This window comes from Patagioenas fasciata, chromosome 10 (genome assembly GCF_037038585.1).
Source record: "Patagioenas fasciata isolate bPatFas1 chromosome 10, bPatFas1.hap1, whole genome shotgun sequence".
NCBI lineage: Eukaryota > Metazoa > Chordata > Aves > Columbiformes > Columbidae > Patagioenas > Patagioenas fasciata.
Window position 1 is genome coordinate 9,429,471 of NC_092529.1, and position 18,296 is coordinate 9,447,766.

An 18,296-nucleotide genomic window follows, 5' to 3' on the forward strand; every position below is an offset into this window, starting at 1 on the left:
CCGCTGGCTGTGTGCTGTCCTACAGGGCTGAGAGCTGTGCCCTGTTGTCCTTCCTCTAGCCCTGGGACCTCACACTGGGTTGATGCCTCTTAAAGCTGAGCTACTTCTGAGTCTTTTCTCTTGTTGAGAGGCTGAGGACACTAACTGAAATTGTGCTCTGAGCTTTGAAGCAGTGGGTTTTGACCTCTTCTCTAACCTGTAGAGATGTGTTTCTCTTTTTGATTTGCCACCGCAAGAGAGCGGTGGGTACCAAGACTTGCTTGGGCCAGCTTTGAGTGAAAGAGCAGGGATCAGAGCCCTGATACAGGTTGAGTTCTGCCAAATGAGACTTTCTGTGCTCCTCCACGTTGCCTGTGTCTCTTAGCAGAAAGGGAATAGGATGGGAGCTCCCACTGGATGTGTTAGTTGCTCCTGGGCTCCAGGGTCATTCCTTTGCGCTTGCATGCATGTGGGTGGTGCCTCTGCCCAGCTGAACTCTTGGCAGCCCCTCAGGAGACAGATCTCATGTGATTATGAAATACAGAGATTTTATATGGCCATCTAAAATGCTACTCTTTACCAGGACACAACCTCCTGGGGCAGATCTGAGAATGAAGCCAAGTCCTGTTTAATTGCTACTGACTACTGCTGTCCTAGTCCAGTTCGCATATCAAAGGCTTTTTGAGAGCAGGGTCCTGTGATTTTTTTCTTTTCTCTTTTTCTCTAAGTGTTTGTTCCTGTTTGTTGGGAGTGCCTGGTCTCTTTGGAGAATGGTGGAAGGGAGGCAGTGCCTTTGCTTTGGCTGTGCCCCCTCCTGAAGCTCAGCGTGATCTTCCATGCCCCAGTGCTTCAAGGCAAGCTAACTGCAGCGTTATTTACGTGACGTGGGTGGGGACATAATAAAAGGAAATGAAGAAGCCCACACTGACAGCAATAGCTTTTGTTTGTCACCAACAATACTGTGAGTGTGGCCTGACTAAGAAGCAAAAGCTGAGTGGCCAGCCGCCATCCCTGCCTGGGCTCTGGCTGTGTGCTCATCTGGAGAGCGGGGCAGAATCTGGCCTGTGTGCTCGCTGCAGGTCCTGCTGCAGAGGGCGGTGGGAATGATGAGATGCTCTTCCCTAGGAATTAACATTGGACAAGGCACGTGTTTAACCGCGGTAGGTCGGTCTCTCCAAGCGTTCCCAGAGTAAGACCCCCTCCTCTTTCCAGATGGTGCAATGTCTCTGAAGAGTTCTCACTCCGGATAGACTTTTTTTATTTAACTGCTTGGCCTCTGCCCAATGGAGTCTGTGTGGCTTTATGGGAAAGGATTTTTAGTTGTGCAGTGATGGTGTTGTGCACATTTGAACATGTGTACTCAGTGGATCGTTCCAGTGTGGATGAAATTGCACCGCAAACGTTTGTGCATATGCATTATTTGCACTTATCTGTAAAGTTATAGTCCTTAGTCAAAGCTTCTGGTATTATATGTATGCTTGTTATTTTCTGTCCATGGTCTACAAGGCTCTCTTAAGCCTGTTACCACCTCCTACCCTGCTGCATACTTGTCTTTATCATCTTGTGTCTTGCACCCCATTGGAAAGTGGCTGTGTCGCTGGGCCTCACTGCCCAGCTCTGCTTTTGGGAAGTAAGTGATTTCCTCAGGGTCTGGTGGCCAGTGGTGGTGGAACAGCAGGGCTGGGGACCCAGACCCTCCCCTTGGGGTCCAGAAAGGATCACTATTTTTCTATGACTCCACGAAAGGAATGTATATGCTCTGTATCTGCAGGGAGATAGACTAGATACAACTTCTAGAAGAACAACAGATGAGGAGAGAGGAGGAGCTCTGAGAATTAAAAGGTAAGGATGGTATAAGACTGGTGAGGACCTGATATTAATCTGGGTTTGAAATTAAAGGTGTTTGCCATTTCCTGTGGTGCTAAGGCATGGAACATTTTCCTGTAGAGGCAGAATGAAATCCAAAGTTGCTTGGTGGAGAGAGTTTCATCATTTTTGGAGGAGGCTTGGTTATGAAATGATGCTGTCTGTGCTCACAGGGCTTTGACCTCACCTCCTGGGAAGTCCTCCCGGGTGCATGTGTCTACCTGTACGCAAGTGATGTTCAAGGTCTGTTTCGTGTCTCAAAAGCCTTTTGGCTCTGAAGATGGAGGAGAAGCTGTGTCAGTGCAAAAGTAAGTATTGCCTCACATGCCATGGGACTGATGGGTGGAAAACTTTGGCTGCAAGATGGAACGGAATGATATTTTTATTAAGTGCTTTACTGGCCAAGCAAGGCCTCAAGTGCTGCTATTACTTCTCTGTCAGCTTCTTCCACTGGCAACTCCAGCGTTCTTCTCTCCTCTACCTTGGATAGGGAATCACTGTCTCAAGACCTGCAGGAATGCCAGATGGAAAGCGTTCTCTTCCTTCCAGACTCGCTGGGCACACAGGGCTCATTTACAGCGTGCTGGCATGTGCTGGTTGTTCAGAGAGCTGACCGGGCACTGCCTCCTCGGTATGAGCGCAGTGAAGCCAGGCTCCAGGACACAAAAGAAGTAAAGGTGAGGGGATTTGCGTGGCAGGTGAATGCAGCTGACGTGCCTGTGCAAAGGTGTTCAGTGAGCGCAACAGGAGCAGGGCTGATCCCAAGCTGCAGGAAGACAATCAGCTCAGCCTCATAACTGTGTGCCTTTTGTCCAGGCCTCTCTGAACACTCATCAGACACCCCTTTCAAACAAATACCTCAGGGAGGAAAATCTAACCTGCAACAAGTCTGAGGCCACAATGCAAATTAGTGGTATGGTTTGTGATACCACCAGATGTAGTTTCTCCATCCATGCTTGGGCACTGCTAGGTACCACAAATTTTCTGGGAGCAGGTATACTTTAAAAGGAAAAAAAAAAAAACAAACCCTTTTTTATATCTCATCCAGCATCAGCCTTCTCTCCTTGATATAACCACTTAGAGTGGAGGGGCTTTCAGGAGGAATGGGGAGCTGGCAGCAGTGGGAATGCCTGCAGGAGAAAAGGCAGGGTGCGGAAACATGTTGGTACACAGGAGGAGTAATATGGATGGCAGCAAGGTGCCCAGGAGGGCACCTGTGTGCTCAAACCTTTCACAGGAACTCCAGCAGCCCTTGGTAGAACTTTGGCAGAACTGGAGAGGTAAAGTGCAGGCTGGTCCTGATTTACAACCCTTGTGGAAGCAGCAGAAAGAGGACTTATCTGTCATTGAACTATTTTCAAGCAGCACAACTCTTAGGTAAGTGTTTCTGGTGACATGATGTGTTTTTCTCTTGCTCTGCAGGACCCACTTGCCTTGATGCAGCAAATGAATTAAGTGCTGACTGGCACTGTGGTTGGAGCCACAGTCACCTTGGCTTCCTGCAGGGCAGGAGCCCCTCAGCCTTCCAAGTGGTAAAGAGGTGCGTTGGCATGTGGTGGGGAGGGATTTGCAGTAAGACCTGAGCTTTTGCTCAGCAGTCCCAGGCTTGCTGTGTTTGAGAGGCATCTACAGCAGTGATTGAGGCCAGGTGGGTGCTCAGACCTGGTTCTTCTTCACCTGCCCTGCCCTCAGGTGTTGGGCTGTGGGCTTAGGGCAAGTCTCTGTGGGTTGGTGAGTTTAGCTCAGGTTCAAAAATGGAGGAGAAACGAGCTCACCTGTTTCTGCCTCTTTGCAGGGCCCGGCTCTGACAGGCAGTGCTGTGCTGTCCAAACTTCAGAGTCCTGCTGCTGCTCCAGGGCCGCCAGCCTTGCAGAGGAGAAGATGGTTTTGTTTAGTTTGCTTATATGAAGAAAAAAGTCTGTCAAACTAGGGATTTAGAAAGGGGAGGGGGGAGCAGGAAGTCTTCCTGTTGGCATTTATTAGAAGGGAAATGAATGTTTTATGTTCAGGGGCGCTGCTGGATGTGCAGTGCTCGGGGACAGTGGTGTGGTGAAAGCCTTCTGACTTCTTGCATGCAGGGTGCCAATGTGAGCTGGAATAAGCAAGAAAGGGCTAAATATAGAAGCCGCTGGCTCTCGTCCTGCAGTGGTGGCTCTGCCCTCGCTGCGGTCCTGGAGGCAGCAAGTTCTGCCTATTGTTCCGGTCACATTCTTGTGTCCCACGATGGGGCCTCTGTGATGGAATAAAATGAAGAGAAACAGATGGGAAAACAATAACCCAAGAAACAGGCCCTGAGCTTTGCTGGAAGCTTCCAAAAATCCATAAATCCCCAAATGCATTTGTGCTGGATTAGGGAACTGAAGGAAAGCAAGAGCCAAGTACTTGCCTTTCTTTATCTCATGTGCTCTTGTTGCACAGAGGCAGCTCTCCATGGGGGCTCTACCTTGCAACAAATGATTGTGGTGGCAACTCTTGTTTTCTTAATCTTTTAATTCTGGCAACTTCCCCAGCTGTCCTTTCTCTGCACTCTCAGACCTTTTTGTCTTGCAGGTCCCTGGATGAAGTGACTGTGCAATGATCCAGCCCACCTTTCCATCCCTCTCATGTATGACGGAGCTGGCTGCAAGCAAAACGTGGTGGAACCCTTGCCAGGCAGTGGTGCAGTCTGTCAGAGTTGCCTGTAAGTGCTCTGTAGAAAAGAATAACTATTAGTGTCTCTCCTCTCAGAAGGAGAGAGGAGAGACTTAGAAGGAGAGACTTGAGCCCTGAGCAAGGAATATGACCTGCCCAAAATACCATGTTGGGTCACCACTAAGGTGCCAAAGTTACTGGAAGTCCTGACCCAGCCACAATTAGCTTTTTGTTCGTATTTGAAGTCAGTGTGTGATGTTTTCCTCAGCAGATTGTTATCTATAGTATCCCTTCCTTGAGTATGTGTGTGCACAAACCCCTCAGCGAGCAGCAGGGAGGATGGATGACTCTGGAGGTGAACGAATGAAGTGTGGTGCTTTCTGCAGAACTCTTGCAAAAAGCAAACAACTTCTTTACTCACCTACCTGCCTGTGAATTGGCTTTGCTCACGCTCAGCCAAAAACTACAACTGTTTCTTTCCCTCATGGCTTATTTGCTGCTGTCATTTTGAGATGAAGCGGTTCCCTGGGGGATCAGACTGGTGCTGCAGCTGGTGCAGAGGAAGAGTGAGGTGGTGCTGTGGGGAGCCGGGGACAGCATGGGGAGTGAAATGAAATGAGGTCTCGGTTTGAACCAACTGTCTTGTGAAACCTCATCTTTAGGATCTGGGGCAGGAAGAACTGCACATGCTGAAGCTGTGCTGCTGCAGCTGTGCTGTTACACCATGGGAGCTAAGTCATTTAAAGCCAGATAGGGATCTGTACACCAGCGATCTTCATTCTTGTTAAAATTGCCCTTTTCTCCCCCTTTTCCTTTCCCTTTCCCCTAGCGAATATTCTTTCAGTCGCCCTCCTCCCTGATATGTTTGCTCTTTCCAGCCGCTGCTCCATGTGAAACAGCTGCTGCTGGTCTGAATGGACAGATATATATCCCTGTGCAAGCAAAGAAATGGTGAAACTCCTCATGTGCTGAAGTGGTTTGGTCCAAAGCTACTGGAACCAACAGCCAGGCTCACATTCTGTTTAATGGCCCTTGAATTAGGCTTGATTTTACTCAGGCAGTTGTGTTTACAGGATGCAGGTTTTCTGGGTGGCTGGTCACAATACTAAGGGATATTTTGTACAGACAGATGTGTACTCTGGGATGGTAATCACATAGTTTATTAACTTTATTGGTCCTTGCATATGAGTAGAAGATCTTTTAAAATTGAAATCATAGGGTGTTTACGCTCATTTGTTCTTTGTGCACATGAAACCACAAAGGAACCACCAAGTTGCTGGTAAAAAGCGAACTTGAAATCGGCACAAAACACCGTGTTGTGCAAAGGGAAGTGCATTGCTTCCTTTGACCAAGAGTTATGCTGCCAAACTCGTTTCGTGTGCTGCGTCCCCTGGTGCGCTGCAGCACTGCCGTGCAGCTGATGTGCTCTAGTGTCACTACTTCTGCAGCTGGGCAGAAGGAGCACACCTGACAAAGTGTATTTCAAAGGCAAGGCCAGTCAAGTGCAACTGGCCCCTGCTCCAGTTCATGTGCTTGCTTGTGCCACCTTGCAGGACTGTCCTGGGAACACACAGGGGGACAGGGAACTGCTCCTGCCAGCCTCTGGTGCTGCAGGAAATGAATCTTCCTGTTTTCTTACCCACCTCGCTTCTATTTAGGGCGAGCCCAGCTTCCTGCTGAGAGTGGAACAAGGGACTCATGGAGGTAGATGTCATGAAAGACATGAAATATGTCTGTCTTTCTTTAGGCTTGAAGCCACTGAGAGCCTTTTCATGCCATGTGAAGGGGGATGTAGGAGGAGGAAAAAGACTCCAGGCTGATTTTCTCTTTTAGGATCTGACTCCTGTTCCTGTTGTCTCAGGGGAGAGTGGTTTATACCACCAGCCAATGACCTTTTCTCAAATGCAAAATAAATATTTTCTCAGCAGCCTACCCATTGTAAAAGAAACAGTAGAAGGCAGGGAGATGGCAGGTAGCTTTAGACATCTTGGGTCCAGTTCTGCAGAGCTCAGGTGGATAACACCAATGAGGCCAGCAGAAGAGACCTCTCTGACTTTTAGAGAGGCAACCGTGCCGTCTGGGCAGAGGTGAGGAGAGTGGAGTTTGGCTCACAAAGTGAAGAACAAGGAAAGAGAGGTCAGGGTCTTCAGTAGGCATGAGCTCATCTAGTTCAGAGGTGAAGGAAGGAGAGAATCCTCCTGTTTGCCTTGTCTGACTTCTGAGGTGCCAAGCAGAGCCTTTTTTATGTGTAGGCAACAGTCATGTTGGTCAAATACAGTTACTGTTAAGAAGAAAGGGAAAAAAAAGAACCCCAAACCACCACATAGTAGGGCATAAACAGTTGAATCCTCAATTAATCAGCTGAACACATGGAAGAAAAATGTTTGGGCTTGAATGAAGTATCGAATTCCATTTGGGCAGGATGGCCTTCAGTAATGCCATGCCGCAGTGTTTTTCTTTTGGAAACAAACCAGTCATTTCTTAACATTGAAGCTATTCTGTAATTTGCAATTTTAAAGTGCAGCTTGGGGAGCTGATTGCGTTTGTCAGTGCCTGTGCCTTGTGCTACACACAACCCTGGCTGGGGTTTTTGTGTTCGTGCTGTGGGAGCGGGTGGGAAGGTCTGCCTTTTGGACGCAAGTGAACTGGTTGATTTCACAAACAAAACTGATTGTGAGCGGGACTATCTTGCTGTTCAGTGCCCTGCAGACTCTTTAGCCCTCAGGCCCCCAGGCATATAGTTCCTGGGGGGAGCTGTTAGGACTCATCGCTGTTAAGGACATGGGCTCTTGGCTAAGAGGCACTGGGAGTGATTGTGTAAAAGCAGAAGCCCACCTGGAGATGCTTGCATTGCACTGCATATGTGGTCTGACTTGCAGGAAGAAAGAAAATTTCCTCCTTTTGTGATTTTTAGATAGTATTAAAACCTGCTGTAGCTCAGTTCCCTGATGCCCGCTCCATTTTTGAAGTCACGGTGTCCCTCTTTCATGCAGTTTTGAAGTTAATTCTCCAAGAGTGCTTTTGCCTTTGGTGTGGGTAGTTTGGTCTGCTTTAGAGCTCCACACCATCTTGGAACTAGTTTATCTTGATGCAGGAAGGATTCTCCCTGCAGTGCCTCAAGGCCTCATTGTGCTTGTCCCTGTGTGATCACGGTGCTTAGCTGGAGGCGTTCACTTTTTGGGAAGAGAAGCCACTTGCCCATGGGCACGGAGGAGCTTGGGCAGGCAGCAGAGAGCAGACCACAGGTAGCTCTTCCGTTGCTGCAGCCAAAGGCTCCACCATCATCTGTTTTCCTCCTTGTTTCTTCATGAAGCCCACACCTCACATTGTGCTTGTATTGTTGATGCCACTGTGATTTCTGCTCGCAGCCTGGGAAAGACCAAGCCTTTTGTTCCTTATAGTGGTTGTTTGGCTTCTGCAATGGAGAGCAAATAGAAACAAGTTGATGCTTATTGTATTTATAACTCTAAGCACCTAAAGTGCATGTGGCTGTAATACTGTAGCAGGTACGGGACTGTAATTCAGTGCAGTGCTGAAAGCGGATTCTCTACTGGAGAAACCTCTTTTATCTATCTTTTGGCAAGTGAGTGACGCTTAATATTACCTTCAATATCATATTGATGCATGTGTAGTTTTTAAAAAATAGTAGCCTCTGTCCAATCTATTCTAATCTCTTGTATGTGTGGCAGGAAAAGCAGCTGTGAATGACTTTACCAGATACAGAGCAATGACAAATCCAGCTCATGATGTATGTTAGCAATGTGAATAGCTTACCCCGTCTCCTGCTCCCTGTCTCTCTTGACAAGAGTAATGGAAAGTTAAAAGTATTATTTAACATATAATAGATATTTAAAGAAACGCTTCTTCCTGTAAAGCATGTGCATGGCTATCGACATCGTAAAGAAGAGCTTTTTGTCTTTAGCTCCTCAATGATGGGAACTCATAATGCAGTAAATTACACCAATATAAAAGTTCATGTACTCAGCTTTAACACGGATATTTTACTGTTATTAACACTATTGAAAGTGACATCCATCACAGTGACATGCACCCAAAAAGGAAAAAAAAGCCTGCTGTAGTTGTGTCTAATAACCCCAGTTATGAAGCTCTTCTAATGCCTTTTTTATAACAGTTTTGCAGCTCTGTATTACTTCCTATTAATGTGATTTTTCTCCTATCTATAAATTTCTCAGGATTACCTCTTCTCCTCCACTTTCCATAATCACCATTTATTATTCACATGCTTCCCATAAAACAAGGGTGTAGGTGGCAAAGAGAGATTGATGCTGACCTAGATACAGGCCCACCCCAGCTTTTTTCCTTCTTTACCTTCAGCAATAATGTGCTCATTACAGTGTTGAAGAGGCTTTGTTAAAGCTTTGTTCAGCTTCTCCTAGCAATTGGTGCTAAAAAAAAAAAAAATCTCATCAGTTGAAACTTTGCTTGATCAGCAAAGGAGCTGTTGGGGAGGTGGTGTTGGGGTGGACTCAAGACATAAATAAACAAGAGGAAACTCCATCCTGCTGCCCTGTCAGCTCCAGGACTAATTTGGAGTGGCAAGGCAACACACCAGCAACACTCTCTGCAAAAGGAGGCTTCTCCATCCTCGCTGTCTAGAGTAACTGTGTACGTGATGATGATTTTGCTCACACAGTGTTGGGGCTTATTTTAATGTTCCCACATTGAGCCTTTTCCATGGGCAGCTGAATAGTCTACAGGCTTTGCAATGCTGTGGCACTTGTAAGTGCTCCTGGGGGCTTCAGTGCTGAAAAGCATCCCCCTCTCAGAGGGGACAGGTGTGGACCAGCCCCTGCCTCACTCAAGTCAAGGGATTTAGGATAATCAGCGCTGGGCTGCAGGTTGCTTTGCTGTGGCTCTTTCTGAACAGCTTTATGCGATTCTGTGCATTTCCCTGGAGTCTGCTGGGGCTTCCCAGCATGAGCAGCTCATTTCTGCCTGTCCAGGCTTCAAGGAGTGTAGCAGAATGCACTTGTCCCCTCTGCATCCCTCCCTGAGCCAGGGGCCCTGTGAGGCAGGGCACATCTATGACACCTGTGGAGACTTGGGGCAGCTGTGCAGTCAGGGGTCCTAAGGAGTGGCCAGGTAGTGCCTAAGGAGAAGGGAAAACTACTTTCTTTCCCAGGAGTCAGTTAATTTTGTTTTCTGTCCTCCCATTGCTAAGAAAACTTGGCCCCCAGTAAGGGGGCAGGGGGTTTCGGCAGCTCCAACTTGCTTGCCCTTTGTCAGCCTTTGCATTTGCTCTGCTGGGAGACTCTTCTGCATAGCAAAGGATGTCTCATTATCTCTGAACGGAAATGCAGCTCATAGAGTCATTATCTTCTTACCATGTTAGCATACTTGTAATTAACCACAGAGCCTTTTTTTTTTTTCCTCCTTTCTCCCAGTTCTTGCAGTTGTACTGCACTGAGCAACTGAAGCATGTCTGAAGTAGAGCTCTGCCTTGAACTGAGTGTAACTCTGATCTTCAGTGAAAACCAAAGGGAAAGGTCCAGCTCCCCCAAACAGCAGGAGGTATGGGAGGGAGCTGCTAACAGGCTCTTCTCTCTCTGCTTGTCCTCGCCTCTCCTTTCCCAATCAGACTGTCATATGAGCCCTGTACAAAGACCTGGGTTTTGGGGACACCTTTGCAAGCCATCCGTGATGAAGTTGTCCAGAGGGCTGGCATGTGATGGGGAAAGCGTGTAGCCCCTGAATTATGGCTCTATTTATCCTATAGAGTTTTGTGGAGTATGGCTTATTGTTTGTTCAGGCAATTTTTGTAATTTACATTTGTTGGTTTCCTAGTACCCTTAGTTTGTGGCTGTCGTCATTAGTAATGAAAAAAAAATGGATGAGGAACGACTCTGAGCCTGCTTTAGTAGATGGGCTGTGCTGTGCTTTGGTTAGTGAGGGAAAAGCGTACACTGATTGCCATGTTATGAGTGAACCATTGGTTTGATTGTCTCATTACTGCCCTGGAATGTTGTCTATGTGACCAATGCATAAAGCTTTTGTATGTGTGGATATCCAACAACATAAGGGATGCAAAAGCATTTCTGAAGGCCTCTCAGAGGCCACCAGTTTGAACATCCTCCAAAACTTGTTGCTGATTCAAGGTAGCTGGGGCATTCCCAGGAAGGGCTTGTTTTTTCTCCACTGATTTTCCTGCCTCTGCCTATGGCTGGCGGGAGAGCAGGGAGCAGATGGAGTGGTTACTGGTAACTCTCCGCTGCTCTTGTGAGCCTGATCGTAGGGCTGCACCTTGGCTTGGGGATTGTATGTGATGTGGCCATGCAGGGGCAGAACCAGGGACTTGTGATGGCCGTCCCAGGGCTGCGAAGGTTGTGGACGCTTCTGTGGAATTGTGGCTCTGCAGAGCAGGAAACTCCCTCTTCCTCCTCCCCAGGAAACCACCAGAGGAAGAGAAGTCAGTGTTCACAGACAAGGAGCAGCATGAGTGGGTGGTCCGGGAGGCAGCTGGGCTGCCCCTGTTCACCTCGGTGCTGTTGGTCCTGCTCTTTTTGACCAGAGCTGCAGAAGCTTGCTTGCCCCTGGGCTGCAGCCAGAAGGCTGTGCTGGAAAGGGCCTGCTCTGGCCTCCTGGCCAGAGAGCCCCCAGTCTGGCTCTGACCACCATGGCTGTGAGGCCTCTTGCTGCCAGCAGCATGGCTGGGTGAGGAAGGATTTCTCCATGCAGCAGGACACTGAGCAAAGGAAGGAGATGTCTGCAGACTGGGCAGCTGCCTGGGCTTCCCAAGCAGTTCCTTGGGAAGTACTTGCTCATTTGATATGGCCTCTCCACGATCTGCCATGTGGGATCCTGAGCCCAGGCAGGAAGAGTAGTCACTGTGCAGCCAGATGGTTTCGGTTTTTTTTTTCAGGGAGATTAATTAGCTAGTGTCGACTGGGCCAGCCCCAGCACATGAGAAACAAGTACTTATGGCAACAAATGAGCTGTCAGTTGTCCCCTTTTGAGCCCACTGAAGGAGTTCAATGGACTTTTCCTCAGGCCCTTGGTACCTAGATGTTGTGTGCTGGCATGTTACCTGTCTCAGTTCTTGAGGTATCTGTTGTAGCTTGTGTGATGGGCACGTAGGTGTGTTAAGGGAGGATTGACCAGAGTTTGGGTATATTTTCAGGATCCCCTGCATCTGTGAGGAACAGCTCTGCTGCCAACTTCACAATAACCTCTCTTCTTCCACAGAGGAAAGACTTTCAAGCCTGCTGAGAGTCGCTCAGTTGTGTGGGACAGCGGTGGGATGTGACTACAGAGAAGTGCGTATACTTGTCTGCTAGGAGCCCCCACAGCTCTGCAAAGTATTCTCAATAGCTACCAGTAAGTCTTCAGAGTATGAATTTCTTGGGTCAGACACTGTACAGCTCATGCCTTGTTGGGCATTAGTGAATGGGAAATGGCATCTGGAAAGGAAACTTGGCTATACTAAGCAGATGATACTGGAAGTAAAAAATGAATTTAAAACCCATTATTTTAAGCCATGGCTTGATTTAGAGATGTTGAAGCTTGTGTGATGGGCATGTAGGTGTGTTAAGGGAGGACTGACCAGCGTTTGGGTACAATTTCAGGATCCCTCTGTTGCCAGCTTCATGGTGCCCCTTCTTCCTGCCATGGAGGAAAGACTTTTGTCAGGAGCACTAAATCAGGTGCTCCTGCCAAGCTGGAGATTTTGTGGCAATTGCTATATTGGGAAGAAAGACTGCATAATGGCCTTGGAGCTTCAGAAACAGAATGTTCAGTGGTGCCACAGCTGCCCAAACACTTGTTCTGAAATCTGTGCCCGGCGCTGGCGCACACGGACCTGTCTGTTCAGTTCCTCACTCATGGGCAGCGAGATTCAGCTCCTTCCCTCTGTGCGAGTCTCCTCTTGTTTCCTGTACTCATTTGTGACCTTCTTGGGAGGGCTGGAAGCCTCAGGGTTTTCCCTTGCGGGATGATTGCTCATCCTTGAATAAGATGTTTACTCTTGCCTGTAATTGCATAGGGCTTGAGCAGCGCCAAACCCTAACTGTGCTTCCTTCCCATCTCATTGCTTTCATGTAGAGACATGGGTGTGTGAATTGCTTGGGGAGGTTCAAGTTGTGGCACGATAAGCTCCATCTCCAGGCACTTTCCCAATCTAGTTTGTCAGGAGCAAGTTCTGCTTCTTGTTGCCCGTTCATCGCAATCTCTGGCATACATCAGGGTCTCCTGGCCTTCCTCCACTGCCCTGCCCACCTCTGCCTCTCAGCACACTGGGGAACCAGCTACTGGTTTTAAAATCGGAGGGCAGGCATCCTTTGTTCCACTTTGAGAAATGGAGAGGTTTGGAGCAATGGAAGGGAAAGGACCATGAGTCTGTTCCAGTATTTATTTTGCTTATTGGAAAACAAAACATTTACCACGCTGCTTTCAGAAACCAGCAATCCATAAGCTTGTTTTTCATTAAAAAGGCACTCATTGTTCTTTCCCTGAGGATTTAGTGACATTTTTCAAAATTTTCTGTGCACAATAATTGTATTTTTTCTTATCAAATTTTGTTTTGACTTTGTGACCGCAATAAAGTTTAGGAAGCTATTTTTTATTATGGGTTAAAAAATATTCTGTGGATTTGACTGCTTTCCTTGATTACTGGATCATACTGTGATTCTTCTCCCAGTTGCTAACCAGCATTGTAAATGCTGCTTTCAAACTCTGAGGGTTGTTCCCAAAGTGGCTTGGAGAGCTACTGTCTGTATCATCCCTTGCTCAGCTCTGCTGCTGGGACCATGGTAGCAAAAGTTATGGATGGATGTCACGGGGAGAGAGAGAAGGTGGCACCTGAGCCCCCTCCTCCTGCAAGGTCTGTCTCTTTCCTCTCTCTTTCCCAGACTCCAGAATGGAAGTGTTTGTTTCTGGTTGTGTTTAGTTTTACCTTCATTAGATTTCAGCATTGGTCAGAAGTTAGGGAGTGAACTTCTCTCCAGCCCTTCTACGTTTGTTGGTGTTTGTTTGTTTGTCTGGTGGTTTTGTTTGGTTGGTTGGTTGGTTTTGGTTTTGTGGTTTTTTGGTGGTGGTGGTTGTTGTTTTGTCTCTTCTTATAGCACTTCAGAACTGAGAAATCAGGTGTCCTGGTGATGACATCAGAAGTCCTCCTGCAAAGTGAGTCCTAATACATCCATGTTAGTAGACTCCAGATGCTGTTTAGCATTGCTTCAGGGATGAGGACAGTGAGGAGAGGTTTCCCCTTGAAAGAGGATTCTTGGTAAATCTGTGCTTGCTTGGGAGACAGGGAGTTGACCTTTTGGGGGGCACCAGAGAATATCTGGAGATGGGGAGATGACCTACAGAGACACCACATTTCTGGTGTTTGCTGTAACCTGGTCTCTAGTTCACTAAAAGCATGTGAGCAGAAGGTCAGGGGAATATGTCAGACATCCTAAGGGTCCTGTGTCCCCTGGGTACAGGCCCAGGGCAGGTGCCCGCACATCACATCAATGTAAATCGTGTCTGTGCATATCGAGAGGAAGCATCTCTTGGATGGAGGGTCCTGCTCAGCTTCCAGGCGGGATTTGCTGCTGAGATGGGGAAGGTGTGGTGATCTTCCACGAGCTGAACCACGGCTGTCAGGTCACTGGTCAGCCTGCAGGTAGTGCTGCCTGTAGCGCCACTGTTTACCTCATCTAAATGTCAGCTCTGGACTGTAAGGGCACAGCACTTATCTTATTACAAGTCAGCTGAGCCCTACAGAATGACCCTGTCTTCTGCTAGAGAACCCCTTGGGTATCCTCCAGGGCACCTGAAAGATGGTCAGGTTAGGTTAACAAAATAACCCCTGCATGGATTTTTTTCTTCCTTTCCTGCAGGGGCTGTTGCCTTTCCATTCTCCTAGGACACATGGTGGCATTTCATTCCTGTGAGGTCAACTGATTGTGGCCTTAACCTACCAGAGAACATGGATTCATCACTGCTTTACAGTGAGACTGGAGGATTTTTTAAAAACATGCCAGAATTCATCCTTGGTTATGGATTATAAGGCAGATGTGATCAAGTAAAATCTATGATGCTTCATATGGGAGGGAAGTGAGAGCAGATGACTCTGTGAGATGAAAGAACATAGAGAAAAGAGCCTAAGTGTACTTACCTATTTCCACTTTGTCTCTGCAATGGACATCTTAAGGCACAAAATTATTTTTAAAAATTTGACTTCCTTTTCAGTTTATGTCTGGAGCTTTCATAACTAGCTATGTAAATAATGCACAGAGTATCTTGACTATTCTCCTGTGTGTTAAGCTGCTGCAGCCAGTGTAATTGCTTGCAATTATTGTGTGCCAACAGCAAGGGAAAAATTTGGTTTGCTCTGTATTTATTGCATTTCATTCAGTTTAGCCACTGGAAGCAGCTTGAGTCAGCTTTGCTTGTCTCTCACACCCTTAACCCAAAGCTGCATTGTTTAGGTTCCTGGTAGAACTGGTTGGTGATCTTTTCAGTTGATTATTTGTTAGTAAACACTGCATTATGTAGGTGATGACTTTTAAGAGAAAAATGTAAATTTTGGTAAAATTTTTATGGCTACCTCTTGTGCTCTTGTGTACAGAGACACCTGCTCGCTCCAGTACAGCCTGGGATCAGACACTCAAGCTGTGTGATGTGAAAGCTTCTACCTCCAGATCCAGACCCCACTGATCTTCAGCCTCTTTCCCACTCAGCTTTGGACTGTTGGCTTTTCTTTGATAGACATGTGGTGTCAGGTATGCTCTAAGCTGTGGGAGCCCCTTTCCTTCTTTTTTTTTTTTTTTTTTTTAAAGGCTTTAAACTTATACCACATCAAGCAGTTAAATGATCAGTCCCTGAAATGCATTGCAAAAAGGCAATTTTTTTTTTTCTGGGTGATTTTTTATTCATGACTGTGAGGGAATTCTGCCAAGAGATTAAGCAGGAAAAATGGTATCTGCTCTTGAATTGTGAAAGTTTCTGGCTCTGAGGGGGCTCTTTGAGACTGCTCTCAAGACCTGCCCCACTCTTGCAGCTTGCACTGAGCCAAAATGCTTCTCTCCATGACTGCGTGGCTGCTCCAGGGAGCCAAGCCTGGGCAACTGCGTGAGCTTTTTGGTCTGATTTAGCAATTAGTAACCAGTGCCTAAAATCATGGCACAAAGTGAAGCACCTGAGAAGTCTGGGATTGGGACTTGGTAGAGCATGGTTCTGCTTCCAAGTTTGCTAACAAATGGGCAACTGGAAGCAGCAGTTTGCCTCCATTCCCTTATTTGCCTTTAAGCAAGACATCTGGTTCACAGGAGTGAGCCCAACTGGTCTCAGGAGTGAAATCCTGCCTGTTTAATCTGTAGGAGGTAAGAGCTGTGTGTACCATTTTTACTTTTTCTGTTGGGAAGTCTTTCACATCCAAAGTTGAAAAGCTCTCTTGTTTTTGTGTGTTAACATCCACAAACTGGAAAGGCCCAATCTCTTGCTTTTCCTGTCCCCAGTGCATTTTGTAGGGAGCTGCCTTTGCTTGGCCACATCCACTAAAGGACTATATTTGGAAAGCTCTTTGTGTCTGACCAGCCAAGCTCTGATTTGGATTTATGCACGGATTGTTTGAAGTTCAGGCATAAAACCTAGGAGGGTTGATTTTATTTTGTGTTTCCTTATTGAGGGGGGCTGGGAGGCCAGGCTGCCAGAATCGATTGGACTGGCTTGTATATCTTCTCTCCTGAAGCCAGCTGACAGTTTTAAACCATCTTTAAATCAAACCTTTGCAGTTAAGATTTACTGGGAGCTTTTTACAAATGAAATGCAAAATCTGGTGCTCTCCATGTGGAAGACAAATTCTTGCATCTGGCTTCCTGTGCGTTGACAGAAATGTGAAGCTTTCAGGTATATATTTACATGAACATGCTGCTGAACTCTGCAGTGGCGATAGACACTTCCAAATGGCCCTGCTCAGAAAGGAGAGGTATCTTAGTGTTTGAAGGCAGATCCTGTGAGCCTCATAAATTTATGGTAATGAGGGCCCAGAAGTGGGTGAATGGGACAGGTACCTATAAAAATAATGAGCTAGTCTTGCATGTAGAATAGCTACATCTAGCTTTATAAATAACAGCAGCCTTTTAGGTTTCCTAGGAGGTCTGGCAGCCTTACAAATGTGTGTGCTGCTAGTTGTCTGAGACCAGACATCAGAAAGCTGATCATGAGTGCTGTTGGCCCACCATCTCTTTTTCCCTGCCCCCATTCCCTCTCTGTTGGTGTGGTTTGTGGTGGGGTTTTTTTGTTGTTTTGTTTTTTCTTTCTGTTTTTGGTTCCTGAAACACAGACCCTGCCTGGTCTGCAATCTCTCGCTGTTGCTTGCTGAAGATGAATGATTCATCAGGCTCAACCTGATAAAATTGTGCAAGCCCGTCACCAAAGTTAATCAGACCAAAAGGAAGGAGAGGAAAGAAGGGAAAAACAAACAAACAAAAAAAGACCCAGAGCTAGTTCTAATTTTTGAACCTCCCCTGGGAATTTAAAAATGCATCTATAATGGTCTCAGCCCAGGTTCTCCATCCTCCTCCAGCCTTCATTGGGAAATCTGTAAGCAACCCAGGCGATGGGTTTTGAAGTGCAACTTCCGATGTTGCAATGCAGAAGGGCATGATTCAACAGGCCCCCGACTGCTGTCCGACGGCTCATTCATGGCGCCTTATTTATTAATAGTGCCGGGGAGCAGGCGGCTGCGGTTGCAACCTGCTAATCACTTCCACTTGGATTTGTTGTGTCACACCAGCAAGGGTTGAGGTGAGGGGGCCGAGGAGCTGCTGACATGAATCATGCAGTGCTCTGCTGTGCAATTAGGAAGGAGCCCTGTGGTTCTTGGTGCACTGGCGAGATTTCTCAGGCCTGAAACATAACAAAGACCGCCACCCCTTCAGCAGGGAATTAACATCATCCTTGCTGATCCTCAAAGAGGCTGAGCGCTCGCTGGAGGCTGGGTTGCTTCGGATCAAGGGGAATTGGGGCATGAGCAGATAGGGCAAGACTGATAGGTCACTGCTGTAGCGGGGAGGACAGATCTGGGAGAAGGAAGAGTGGGAAATGGGAGGCTCTGTGTGAAGCCATCACTCCCTACCTGCTATGTGGCTGCAATAGTCCTGCTCACGTCCACCATGTGGCTAAACAGAGACAGGGTTGCGCAGGCGGTTGCAGTGGGGAGTGCCTCTCCCCTGCCTGTTTCCTGTGATGCTCAAGGGCTTCCCAGGCTGCTGCTTCCACATCTTCAGTTTCTCTTAGCTGGTTGCAGCAGTTGTGTTGGCAGTGGGTGCTGCGCAGGACTCGGCAGCTTCAAGCCCAGTGTGGCCGTAGGCTCCTCTTGGCCACCTGTGCTGTTGGGGCCCGGTGAGAGAGGATCACCCTTGCAGTCACCTTTCATCCCAGTCTGTCTGTTCTTTGCATCCTCAGTGAATTTGGCTTCAGGAATTGTGCCAAGCTCTTAGTGAGCATGAGGATATTTGTTAAAGCATGAAACCTTCACACCACCAATAGCCTTGTTCTAGAATGAAGAGACTAATTATCCACTGAGAATGCTTCAAGGGATTTAATCAAATGATCCTGTGATTCTTTCTAACCTCTGAGTCCACATTAGAATAGAGAGGCATTCCCTTTACTCCCTCTTATTTTAGGTTAATTTTAGTTCAGTTCGGGTTTGGTATATTTGATATTTAACAATATTGTATCAAAACATCTCCACATGATTTTAATTTAGAATTAACTTACTGTGATACTGTCAAGAGAAAACCACATGCCAGACCCTCAGCTGCTGTGAGTCAGCAACGATCCATTGATTTCAGCTGGGCAGCACTGATTTATTC

General features: G+C 47.2%; 1 long non-coding RNA gene across 1 annotated transcript in view; it reads left to right on the top strand.

The window, feature by feature from the left end:
* The first annotated feature begins 1,717 nt into the window (after window positions 1–1,717).
* LOC136105981 (uncharacterized) overlaps window positions 1,718–18,296 on the top strand; it is a 295,265-nt gene continuing 278,686 nt past the window's right edge. The window contains exons 1-6 of the long non-coding RNA XR_011740713.1: window positions 1,718–1,821; window positions 2,019–2,153; window positions 2,336–2,522; window positions 3,268–3,385; window positions 4,396–4,525; window positions 15,047–15,200. This is a non-coding gene — a long non-coding RNA (uncharacterized lncRNA). The remainder of the gene's footprint in view (window positions 1,822–2,018; window positions 2,154–2,335; window positions 2,523–3,267; window positions 3,386–4,395; window positions 4,526–15,046; window positions 15,201–18,296) is intronic.